Here is a 13053-nt window from a genome sequence, read left to right on the forward strand (position 1 = left end):
CATCCACGGAACTGGATGCAATACTCCAGATGTGGCTTCACCAGTGCCAAATAAAGGGGAATAATAACTTCTCTAGATTTGCTGGAAATGCTCCCCAATATGCCATTAGCCTTCTTGGCTTCAAGGGCACATAGTTGACTCATTTCCAGCCTCTCAACCACCATAATCCCTTTTCTGATGCACTGCTACTTAGCCAGTCAGTCCCCAGCTTGTAACAATGCTTGGGGTTCTTCTGTCCCAAGTGCACTTGTCCTTGTTAAACCTCATCAGATTTATTTTGGCCCAATCCTCCAATTTATCTAGGTCTCCCTGGACCCCATCCCTACCCTCCAGCATATCAACCTGTTCCCCTAGTTTAGTGTAATTCACAAAATTGCTGAGGGTTCAATCATCCTCTCATATAGGTCATTAATAAAGATGTTGAACAATACTGGCCTTAGAACCAGTCCTTTGGGGCTCTCCACTTGAACCTGACCACCAACCAGACATTGAGCCATTGATCGCTACCTGTTGAGTCCGATCATCTAACCAGTTTTCTGTCCATCTTGCAGTCTGTGTATCCAATCCATACTTCCTTAACTTATGTGCAAAAATGTTGTGGGAGACTATCAAAAGCTTTGCTTAAGTCAAGGTATATCACATCCATTGACTTCCCCATCTCCGCAGAGCCAGTTACCTCATTACAGAAGCTAATCAGATTGGTCAGGCACAACTTGCCCTTGTGAGAACTCAGATCAGAACTAGAACCCTGAGAATTCATGATGGGTGGATGCGAGGGATGGAGCCGGAGGTGTACTCCTGAGGTGTGCTATCAATGATTGTTAGGAAGAAAATGAATTCAAATTTCTGGGCTTCCTGTTTCCTACTTCCTGCACATCTGAGCTGCGTCTACACGTGCACGCTACTTCGAAGTAGCGGCACCAACTTCGAAATAGCGCCCGTCGCGTCTACACGCGTCGGGCGCTATTTCGAAGTTAACTTCGACGTTAGGCGGCGAGACGTCGAAGTCGCTAACCTCATGAGGAGATAGGAATAGCGCCCTACTTCGACGTTCAACGTCGAAGTAGGGACAGTGTAGACGATCTGCGTCCCGCAACGTCGAAATTGCTGGGTCCTCCATGGCGTCCATCAGCTGGGGGGTTGAGAGATGCTCTCTCTCCAGCCCCTGCGGGGCTCTATGGTCACCGTGGGCAGTAGCCCTTAGCCCAGGGCTTCTGGCTGCTTCTGCGGCAGCTGGGGATCTATGCTGCAGGCACAGGGTCTGCAACCAGTTGTCAGCTCTGTGGATCTTGTGTTGTTTAGTGCAACTGTGTCTGGGAGGGGCCCTTTAAGGGAGCGTCTTGCTGTTGAGTCCGCCCTGTGACCCTGTCTGCAGCTGTGCCTGGCACCCTTATTTCTATGTGTTCTACTTTGGCGTGTAGACGTTCCCTCGCTGCGCCTATTTCGATGTTGGGCTGAGCAACGTCGAAGTTGAACATCGACGTTGCCGGCCCTGGAGGACGTGTAGACGTTATTCATCGAAATAGACTATTTCGATGTCGCAACATCGAAATAAGCTATTTCGATGTTGGCTGCACGTGTAGACGTAGCCCTGGAGAGCAGCAGAGGTGAAATTGGCCAGAACAGACACTTGTGGGAACTTGTGGGATATCTGTGGGCTTCCTCTGGAGGGCAATAAAATTGGTTTAAAATAACACTGTTTGCACACTAACATTAATTTGGCCTTTTAAGTTCAAAAGTGGCATTACACCGCATTGGAGGGGTGTGGCAAGAAAGTCGACCACAGTGCCCCTTAACATTGACAATGGTATTTTCAGTGAAGACAGTCACATTGTAAAATCTAGCTGAGTGCTTAAAATTGACTTTATGGTATAGTGTAGACATAGCCTGTGTCTCCAATGTAAATTCAATGGGAAGTACATTGAGGTGGAAGGTAGATAAAGCCATCAAACAAGCAAGTAGGGGAGATGACCACATAATGGTCATGGCAGGGGCTGAATGCTCACTTTGAGGAAGGCTGCCTGGCTCTTGAAACAGAGGAATGGGTGTTTGGGGGCAGAAGGCAGAAACAGGCATTTAGGCCTCTGTCACTGGAGGGACACAAGAGATTGCGGAGAGGGTGTACCCTGAATTGCAGTGCGGATTCCGTGCAGAGAGGTCTACCGTTGACATGGTCTTCTCTCTAAGGCAGCTGCAGGAGAAGTGCAGGGAGCAGAGAAAGCCACTCTACATAGCCTTCATCGACCTGACCAAGGCTTTTGACTTGGTCAGCAGGGATGGTCTGTTCAAACTGCTTCACAAGATAGGCTGTCCTCCACGGTTACTCAAGATGATCCAGTCGTTCCATGAAAACATGAGAGGAACCATCCAATATGACGGCGCATTATCGGATGCTTTCAGAATCAGGAGCGGCGTCAAACAAGGATGCGTGCTTGCTCCGACATTGTTCGGGATCTTCTTCGCACTCCTCCTGAAGCATGCCTTTGGATCTTCAACAGAGGGCATCTTGCTGCACACAAGATCTGATGGGAAACTGTTTCACCTTGCAAGGCTGAGAGCTAAGTCTAAGGTGCGAGAAGTCCTCATCAGAGACATGCTGTTCGCAGACGATGCTGCTGTAGTGTCTCACACAGAAGACCAGCTTCAAAAACTGCTGGATCATTTCTCCAAAGCGTGCAAGGACTTTGGGCTTACCATCAGCCTAAAGAAGACAAATGTACTTGGTCAAGATGTTGCTGAATCCCCATCAATCAACATTGACAACTATACGTTAGAGGTTGTCCACAAGTTCGTTTACCTCGTGTCCACCATCACTGACACCCTGTCGTTGGACACTGAGCTAAATAGGAGGATCGGAAAAGCAGCCACAACTCTGTCCAGACTCAGCAAGAGAGTGTGGAATAACAACAAGCTGTACACTCACACCAAAATGCAAGTCTACAGAACCTGCATCCTCAGCACCCTCCTTTATGGCAGCGAGACTTGGACCCTGTATGCCCGCCAGGAAAAGAGGCTGAACGTCTTCCACTTGCGCTGCCTCAGGCGCACCCTTGGAATATCATGGAAGGACAGAGTTACCAACACAGCCGTCCTCGGGCAAGCTGGAATCCCAACCATGCACACCCTCCTCAGGCAGCGTCAGCTCCGCTGGCTTGGCCACGTCCACAGGATGAACGATGGAAGGATTCCAAAAGACATCATGTATGGTGAGCTAGCCTCTGGCAAAAGACCCCCCCGGACGCCCCCAGTTGCGTTACAAAGATGTCTGCAAGAGAGACCTCAGAGAGGTAGACATCGAGCTGGACAACTGGGAAGAACTAGCAGACGACCGCGGCAGATGGAGGCAGGGGTTACACAAGGGCCTTCAGAAGGGCGAGTTGAAGATCAGACAGCTAGCAGAGGAGAAGCGAGCACACAGAAAGCACAATAAGGACTTGCCAGACACCCACTACATCTGCAAGAGAGGCAGCAAGGACTGTCACTCTCGTGTGGGTCTTTATAGTCACAATAGACGCTATAAATGAAGTCTTAAATTGAAACTTTAAAGGGTGTGATCCATAGTCTGTGCAGACTGAAGGATGCCTACTACACCGGAGGGACACAAGAGGCCTGAGCTCATGATGTTTGAGAAAGGTGGATCCTTGAGCACAGACCAAGAGTAAGTGTGAAACCTGCCTAGACAATGATTGTAACATGCTAAAGTTCCATTGTTGTCCCTAGAAAGGGTGTTTTGTGTGCAGCCTCTCCAGCCACTCACTCTTACTGGAGCCTGTGGGCATTGTTAAGCGACTTACTCTTGTTTCATTACCACCCATCTCAGAGCTGTCCTAGTGAAGTGCGGGTTGGCTGCTAGCTTAGCAGCTTGTGGTGGGCTCAGTGTCTCTTTGCAGGCAGTGAATTGAACAACATCTACAAGTGCATGGTGGGAGGGGATGACCGCTGCAGAGAGACGTCTCTGGGGAGCTGGGTTCACTGGTTGCTAACCGCAAGGCCAGGTTTGCATGGGCTGATCCCTGCAGAGTTTGCTGGCCAGGCAGACAGGATGGCGTGGTGGAGAGCTGCCATGGAGTTTAGCAGCAAAGCTCACTCCTAATGAGGCAGAGGGTGACACAGTGACTCACTGTTTTGTGGGTTTGAGCAAGGCATCCCTGTCACCATGACTCAGAGGGCTCTGCACAGCAGCAGCCTAACCATTGACAAGTTTTTTGCAGCCACCCCGGCCAGGACACGTTTTGATGAGGGATGGTAAGATGGGGCATGAGGCAGCATAACAAATGGTTATGAGGAGCTCCTACCAAGCGTTAGGGGGAGCAAGAAAGAAGCAGCTCTGTGGAACAGTTCACAGATGGCCAAAGGAGGCTGCTATCCTGAGCCCAATGGAGGCGACATCAGCAGCTTGGTAGCCAATAAGAGATGATGGTGTAACTGCCCACAGACAGACTCAAGCCTGGGAGTCTGGAGCTTAGTGCAGGAACCTCTACAGTTTGAGCTAAAAGCTGATGGTCTCTCAGCTAAGCCTGTAGAGGAGACTTGTTCTTTCCCTCTTGTTAGCCGATGGTTAGGTGAGATGCCACTATGCTCTTGTATTAATATGAGATTTTAACCGCCAGGGCAGAGCTCACTAGTGACCAGGCTGAGAGCCGCTGAAAAGCAGCTAGGTTTTTTGTTTTGTGTTTAGTTTGCACAGTAACAGGAGGAGTTAGGTTACCGCTTAATTAATTACTTTGTTTATTTATTTAACAAGTTAAGCTTTTATTGTTACAATGTTGCTTTATTTGTTTACCTAGCGAGTTAAGCTCTTGTGGTTACAATTGTTACAAGGTTTATACTTTGATTACAAATAGCTAGCATACACTCTAATTTATAGATCTATACTGGTTAAATGTGCTCCAAAAGAAATGAAAAGTAAAATACCTAGCAGGTCTTATTCTTACCCCTGCATTACCAACGTGGTTTGGCCAGTTTCTTCTCGATCCCTTGGGAAGAAGTTCTTTGTCCCTTTTTTCCAGGAGTCGGGCGTCCCCGGGGACCTGGGGAGACCCCACCCTCCTCTCCAGCAGGAAAGATGATTGGAGCTCAATAGGGGGTCTGCCGGACCCCTCTTTTATACTCATTGGGTCACGTAGGCTTCTTCCTTGGTTTAATTGAATTAAGCTGTCTGATGCTGGTTCTCACGGGCAGTTCAAGGGCGTAGTTCACACCTGTGAGGTGGACCATTGATGGCATTTGTGTCTTAATGGGCTGGAGATTTTTCCTCCTGTCTGGGACAAATGTCCTGGTGAATCAACTGATGGTAATTAGCCAAGGGCAGTCCGAGGCCCAGCTGTTAATTAGCCCATTGTTCTTAGCTTTGCTCAGGAGCTTCAAAGACCTTGGCTAAAATAAGCCCATCTGCGCTCTCGGGCATTCCAGGACTGGGCTATTCCTTTTAACCCTTTTGTGCTCTGAAGCACCTAGGAAAGGCAAGACGGAGTAGAGCAAAAGGGGGTTTCTGTCTGGCTACATTCCACCCCCTTGATTCGCCTCACTGTGTCCCAGACCTCAAGGTGGTAATGATGCCAGCACCTCTTGCCCTCCTTGGAGGAAACTAAAATCGGCCCATAGGGATGGCATGATTAGGTGATTTACAGTCAAGGGATTGATTAGGATCACCTGCCAACGCCATATATTGAGCATGCGCAGAGGATATAGCAACATTAACTACACGTTTAACAATACACAAAATAATGCAACAAGCGATTACAACAATTAGAATGGTTAACAGAGTGGTATAATAGAATGAAGAAAAGGAGTTAAAGAAAGTCCCAATTGTTGGGCTCGCAATCTAGCCATGAAGCTTGTCCATCTTTAGTGACAGTGCAAAATCTTAATTGCACCTTTTATTGTAACAACATTTTGTTTAATTTTTTCTAAGTTATTTACATAAAAACAGCAAGATTGGTTAATCACCGCACATACCCCTCCCTGCTGAAAAGGAGCCCCATTGGGATGAGATGTGCGGCGGCGAGCCGCGTCAATTTCGAAGTATCGTGGCCTCCCACATGCTAATGAGGCACTGAATATGCATTTCAGCACTTCATTAGTAAACTTTGAAATGGCCTTTCGAAGTTTGGGGCTAGTGTATACACGGCCAATAGTGCCATTTACCCCTGAACATTTCTCCAACCAGAAGGTGGAGGACCAAGAAAGTTTTCTTTTAATCATGGACAATTGGGCTCCAGTATCTACTAGAAAAGACACAGTAGTTTTATCATTTACTGTTACTAGGATCTGGGGGTCATTGCTGCTACTTCCCTCCTCTGCTGATTTAAGTTTATTTATGCAGAGAGAGGTTTGACCCCTGCTATTTAGTTTTTCTGGTCAATTTTAATTATGGGCATCAGTTTATGTAATTGCTGCCTCAGTGGTGAGTAATGGGTGTTTGAGCTGGGAGGAGCACTAGGCATTACTGCTGTTTTCCCCTGCTCAGTGCCCTTTCAGGTTGCCAAGATTTTAAACTTCCAGTTGGCATCCCATGCAGCAGGTGTCTGGGGTATCCCAGATCTAAACACTGCTTTCAGAATTTGGTTTTTAGTTCCTTTTTCTCTGGGGTTATTTTTCGCTTGGGCTTAAAGCCTTCTTCCTTACCCCTACAATTTCCTGTTAGGCTCCATACCTTAGCTTTGGTTATGATGCCTGTGGTGTTATTTCATCCTTCCCACATTTTTGTTGGTCCTTAAGCATATTCCCAAGTAAGGTTTGATAGGTAATCTGGTTATTTTGAGCATGATTTTTTTTCAGCTACTGCTAGGGCTTTATAAAATCCGGGAGTCCTTTACTTATGGGTTGTAAATCTGCTGTTACAACTATCTGCTGCCATGGGCTCCCTTCTTCCTCCCTTCCAGGACCATCACCCCGAAGCATAGCCATTGTGGATATGGTCTGTAGGGCTCCTTTAAGTCCCTCCCCGTTGGTCCAAGGGGTGCCAGTGGGTTCACCTCGGTTAGAGGGGTGAATTCCCCGTGCCCATCTACAGGCAAAAGTCCAGATAGACTTTGGACCTTCCCTGTCTCTGGGGGTGAAGAATGCTCCTGCCCCCATATTAACCCTTCCACATTTTTGGGAGGACAGTTGTGTATGACCGGCTCCTGCATCCCATATTTTGACTAGCCACTCTATTACTCCCTTCCCAGGCTTCTTAATAAACTCTTCCTGAATTTTTCTCAGCTTGGCTGGCTCATAGCTCCGAGTAGTAATTTGGGTTGGCCGCTGTTTTAGCTTATCACGCTTAGAGGAGGAACTGCTGTTAGTTTCATTCCTCCCAGCCTTCTTCTCTTTAGGAGTGAGATCCTTTTGATAAGTAACAACAGGCCTTATGCGAATGGGTTTTTTTCTATCTTATGAGAGAGATTGCTGGAATACTTATCCTCTGAGGAATTCCAAATGTCCCCATCCCACTCCTCTGGGTCTAGCCAGAGAGAAGCCTCTGCTTTGGCTCTATTAATGCACCTAGATTTGCTCTTTAGCTTTGCTCTCCGCTCTGTTCCTTACTTCTTTACCAGAGGAACAAGCCGCTCCTCCAGTTGGCACACTTCCTTGCTCAGCATGCGTGCATGGGTATCTAAATTCTGGCATCGCTGCTGCAACTCATCTCTCTCCCTCTGCACTCTTTCCAGCTCCATTTTTACTTCCCTATGACTTCTACATGCTGCCTGCAGGGCACTCTTTAACAGCCAGATACAGGCTCCTTTCCCTTTCCCTTTCTTCAACTTACAGGCATTCCTCCACACACAGAACTGTGACCACAGTTCCTCTACATCAGCCCAGTTTTTTTTCAACATCTCCTTATCCTACTTCGGGTCACCCCAACCTTCCTGGACAAAACTTTTTTTACCTTACTGAAATTAGTGCTGATCATGACTGGCTTCATGTTACTGTATTATAAACCGATATCACAAATCCTGCCGACTACGCCAGTTTCTGTTAGCCGATGGTCAGGTGAGATGCCACTATGCCCTTGTATTAATATGAGATTTCAACTGCCAGGGCAGAGCTCACTAGTGGCCAGGCTGAGAGCCGCTGAAAAGCAGCTAGGTTCTTTGTTTTGTGTTTAGTTTGCACAGTAACAGGAAGAGTTAGGTTACCACTTAATTAATTACTTTGTTTATTTATTTAACAAGTTAAGCTCTTACTGTTACAATGTTGCTTTATTTGTTTACCTAGCGAGTTAAGCTCTTGTGGTTACAATTGTTACAAGGTTTATACTTTGATTACAAATAGCTAGCATACACTCTAATTTATAGATCTATACTGGTTAAATGTGCTCCAAAAGAAATGAAAAGTAAAATACCTAGCAGGTCTTATTCTTACCCCTGCATTACCAACGTGGCTTGGCCAGTTTCCTCTCGATCCCTTGGGAAGAAGTTCTTTGTCCCTTTTTTCCAGGAGTCGGTCGTCCCCGGTGCCTGGGGAGACCCCACCCTCCTCTCCAGCAGGAAAGATGATTGGAGCTCAAATAGGGGGTCTGCCGGACCCCTCTTTTATACTCATTGGGTCACGTAGGCTTCTTCCTTGGTTTAATTGAATTAAGCTGTCTGATGCTGGTTCTCACAGGCAGTTCAAGGGCGTAGTTCACACCTGTGAGGTAGACCATTGAGGGCATTTGTGTCTTAGGCTACATCTACACGTGCCCCAAACTTCGAAATGGCCATGCAAATGGCCATTTCGAAGTTTACTAATGAAGCGCTGAAATGCATATTCAGCGCTTCATTAGCATGCGGGCTTCTGCGGCGCTTCGAAATTGATGCGCCTTGGGAATAAGCTCATGGGAATAAGGGGACTTCGAAGTAGGCGGGGTCCTTTCGAAAAGGAGCCCCGTCTGCATGCGCCGCGCGGCGGCAAGGCGCATCAATTTCGAAGCGCCGTAGCAGCCCGCATGCCAATGACGCGCTGAATATGCATTTCAGCGCTTCATTAGTAAACTTCGAAATGGCCATTTGCATGGCCATTTCGAAGTTTGGGGCACATGTAGACATGGCCTTAATGGGCCGGAGATTTTTCCTCTTGTTTGGGACAAGTGTCCTGGTGAATCAACTGATGGTAATTAGCCAAGGGTAGTCCAAGGCCTGGCTGTTAATTAGCCCATTGTTCTTAGCTTTCCTCCAGAGCTTCAAAGACCTTGGCTAAGATAAGCCCATCTGCGCTTTTGGGCATTCCAGGACTGGGCTATTCCTTTTAACCCTTTCGTGCTCTGAAGCACCTAGGAAAGGCAAGATGGAGCAGAGCAAAAGGGGGTTTCTGTCTGGCTACACCTCTGTTGGTGGTCTAGGTGCTGTGGGACAGTGAACCACACCCATAGGTACATGGGTTACATACTTGCCCTAGATGTTTGATACAGTGAGGAAGAGGGAGAGTAGCCAGATGCAAAGAAGAAGAGATGTAGTCAAAGGAGTGTGGGAGGAAATGGTCTTTGCAGCATCATTCTGAATGGATCCAATCTCCAGAGCAAGGTTGCCTTTGCACAGACTGCAGAGGTGGCCATTGAAGCAATGGAGACATGAGACAATGAAGACCATACCACAGGAATATCCTTCAGTGACAATCAGCAAGCTGTAGTGTAGGAGGAACCCTCACATGTATCAGAGAGGTAGCTGAGTTAGTCTGTATCTTCAAAAACAATAAGAAGTCCTGTGGCACCTTATAGACCAACAGATACTTTGGAGCACAAGCTTTCTTGGGTAAAGACCCTCTTTGTCAGATATATGAGTTGTAGGGGGGCGTGTTTGGAGGAGGATTTAGAAAGGGAGTCTCAATCAAGGGGAGGGCAAGAGCTGACAAGGTCTCGTCAGTCAGGGTGGATGTGGCCTATTAGCAGCAGTTAATGTGGAGCTGTGAACATCAAGAGTGGAGAAACTGCTTTTGTAATGGGCCAACCACTCCCAGTCTCTGTTCAATCCTTGGTTGATGGAGTCAAATTTGTAAAGGAATTGCAGCTCTGAAATTTCTCTTTGCAGTTTATTTTGGATTTCTTGTTGTTGTTGTAGGATTCAGGGAGATTGAAGTGTTCTCCTACAGGTTTTTGTATGTTACCATTCGTGATGTTTGATTTATGTCCATTTATTCTTTTACAAAGAGACTGTCCAGTTTGGCCAATGTAAATTACAGTGGGGCATTGCTGGCACATGATGGCATATGTTGCATTTGTAGATGTGCAGGTGAAAGAGCCCCTGATGGTGTGGTTGATGTGGTTAGGTCCTGTGATGATATCACTGGTGTAGATATATGAGCAGAGTTGACAGTGAGGTTTTTTGCAGGGATTGGTTCCAGGTTTAGAGTTACTGTGTTGTGATCTATAGTTGCTGGTGAGGATTTGTTTAAGGCTGGCAGGCTGTCTGTAGGCGAGGACAGGTGTGCACACGTGCCTGCTTCCATGGGCCTGTCTGCTTGCAGCAGGGGCTGTGGCAATGTGGCAGGGGGCCAAAGGAGCAGTTGCCCTGGAACCTGGCTGTTCAGAAGGGCCCACCCCTGCCACTGCCGCTGCTGCAGTAGTGGTGGTGGCAGGTGGGAGCCCTGGGCCCTTTAAATCACTGCCATAGTGCTGGGTGGCTCTGAGGACTGCCTGGGAGGAAAGCGCTTCAGTGCAGCCACTCTGGGCAGTGCTGAGGGCTGGCTGGGGGTGGAAGAGGGAGAAGAGGGCTTGGTGCAGCACGCTCTGGGCAGTGCTGAAGGCTAGAAGGGTAGGGAGGGGGTACAGCTTGGGTATGGTTGCCTGTGCTGTAGTGACACATCCCATGGCAGGGTAGACAGGCACATGAATGGAGGAGTAGCTCTTGTACTGGGCTTCTCCTTCCCCTCACCACCCTTTCTGCACCTGTCTTTGTGAGGTGGTGCTGTGCCATTGCCTGGCCTGAGGGTTGGTTGTGGAGCGTCTCCAGGGGGTGTTGGTGAGGAGATGCTTTCTGCCGGTCCTGCGTACTTCCTGTCTTTGGGTTCCTGGTGTCCAAGGCAGCTGGAGCCACCAGGCGTTTTCCTGATCCTCTCCTTCCTGTAGGAGGGTCAGTCTCTTTCCACTGGTTGTCTTCTCTCCTTGTAGGCTGAGTGGCCATGGGGTGATGTTGAGGCCAGGGAGGGGAACAAGGAGCAAACTCACTATGGTCATTGCCCCAGGTAATAACTCACTGAAACATCAGTCACGGCCTGAGCAGCTTTCCCAGGCCCACTGTCTGCTTGTGGAGCTCCGGAGACCACAGAGAGTTCGATAGCAATGATTTGCCAGGAGAAGCCTCTTGAGCTAAAGGAAACACATGAATAGCAGAGGTGGGGCTGCAAAACAGCTCTTACCTGCACTGCTACTTACATGTAATAATTCATCCTTCAGCCCCTCTGTATGAGAGGGGGAGTGGTGGGCTCAGAGTCCAGTTCACTGTTGCTTTGTCCCTTGTGACATAGCTTGCTCATCCCTCTTTGCACGAGGGGCTTGGTACTGGTGGGCTGAGTTCTGTGTCACAGGGAATTCTCTCTCTTGAGGGCCAACACCAGAGTGGTGACCCCCTCCCCTGCCCGCCGCAAGCCTTCCAGGCAAGCTGGGCCAACAATGCAAGTGGTTTTCCACTCAGAATTTAGAATACAATGACTTTTTTCATTGACTATTTCAGTGTTTTGGATGAAGCAAAACCTAACTTGTCTCTCTGAAAGCAGGATGGTTTTTGTGTCTCTCTGGAGACGGGGGGGGGTGAGAAATGTAGTTTTGATGAAAACACAATTTTTTGACCAAAAAAAGTTTTTGAAGGGAGAAAAGGTGACCACCTCTGCCCCAGGGCCATGGTGCCTCTTAATCAGAGCTGGCCGTCTGTCACTCCACTGGGAAAGCAAAGGGTATCTCAACACTTCAAATACTCACTCCAGTGGTGCAACTCTAGACAAGTCCTGTGTGGATGGAAGATGGATGTCCTGTTATGGTAGGCAGTGCACGTCCCCAAGAGGTGGTCCTGTAATGCACACCCCTGCTGGCTGTGGTTGACTCGCTCACGTGGTGGCACTTACACAGAAAGAATGAGTCTCCTGTACAGCCTTAGCTGAGAGGCAGCTAACTTCTAGCTCAGCCTATAGCACCTCCTGCACTAGGCTGTAGAGTTTTCAGGTTCAAGTCTGCCTGTGAGTGGTTACAGTAGTGCTGTCTATGCCAGGGGTTAGGTTGGCAGAGCCGTGGATTATGTGGCTACTTCACACCCCGGAGAGATGCGACTATGCCCATGTAAGTTCTCAGCATAGATCAGCCCTAAGGTGCAGAGAGAAGCGCCTCCCCTAAGGCGACTCTGCAAGCTGGTGGCAGGATGGGGAGCACAGGGCTTTTTGTAAGCCCTTCCCCAAAGAGTCCAGTTGGAGAGTACGTCTGCACACATCCCAGGTATTGTTCCTTGTAAGCTGTGCACTTATATGGCCGCATGGGGGAGATTCTAGTGCCACCAGCTTCTGAGCAGAGCACATGCAGTAGGTGTTGTGTTTCTGCTGGTGGTGCGCATTCCTATGTGCCTTGGTGCACATAAACATTTAAATATCCGCGCATGGATGGAAAAGATTAGAGAGAACATGAGTGACAGGACAGGACCAATAGTCTAGCCACATGGCCCTTGTGTCCCTTCCACTCGACCTGACTTATTTGAGCTAACTTGAACTAGCTCAGCTACCAGAGTCATGGAGCCAGACAGAGCATGGTTCAGCATGGGCGATACAAACCCACCCATAGCTCTGGGTAACTACTCGCAGGGCCAGCCCTCACTGCCCCAGCTAGCTACATAAAGTTAGCTTTGGTATGCCAGCTTGAGGCGCGGTCATTCTCGGGTACTGCAGCCTGGACGTATACTGAGAGCCAGGCCAAACAAAGACAGGACATCAGAGACCCCTCAGGCCTAGGTGGGGAGATCAGTGGGTAGGAGACTGGCTGGCAGACACAGCCTTAAAGGAAGAGTGAAGGGGCTGGGAACTGGCTGCATGAGGGGTAATGGGAGAGAAGGAAAGAAGAAATAAGGAGGTGGTCCCCACTCTCAGGCTGTGTCTACACGTGCCCCAAACTTC

General features: G+C 48.5%; 1 protein-coding gene across 4 annotated transcripts in view; it reads left to right on the plus strand.

Moving 5' to 3' along the window:
* PTPRU (protein tyrosine phosphatase receptor type U) overlaps positions 1 to 13053 on the plus strand; it is a 324630-nt gene that overhangs the window by 132182 nt on the left and 179395 nt on the right. The window lies entirely within an intron of this gene.

This window comes from Carettochelys insculpta, chromosome 24 (assembly GCF_033958435.1).
Source record: "Carettochelys insculpta isolate YL-2023 chromosome 24, ASM3395843v1, whole genome shotgun sequence".
In the NCBI taxonomy this organism is placed as follows: Eukaryota; Metazoa; Chordata; order Testudines; family Carettochelyidae; genus Carettochelys; species Carettochelys insculpta.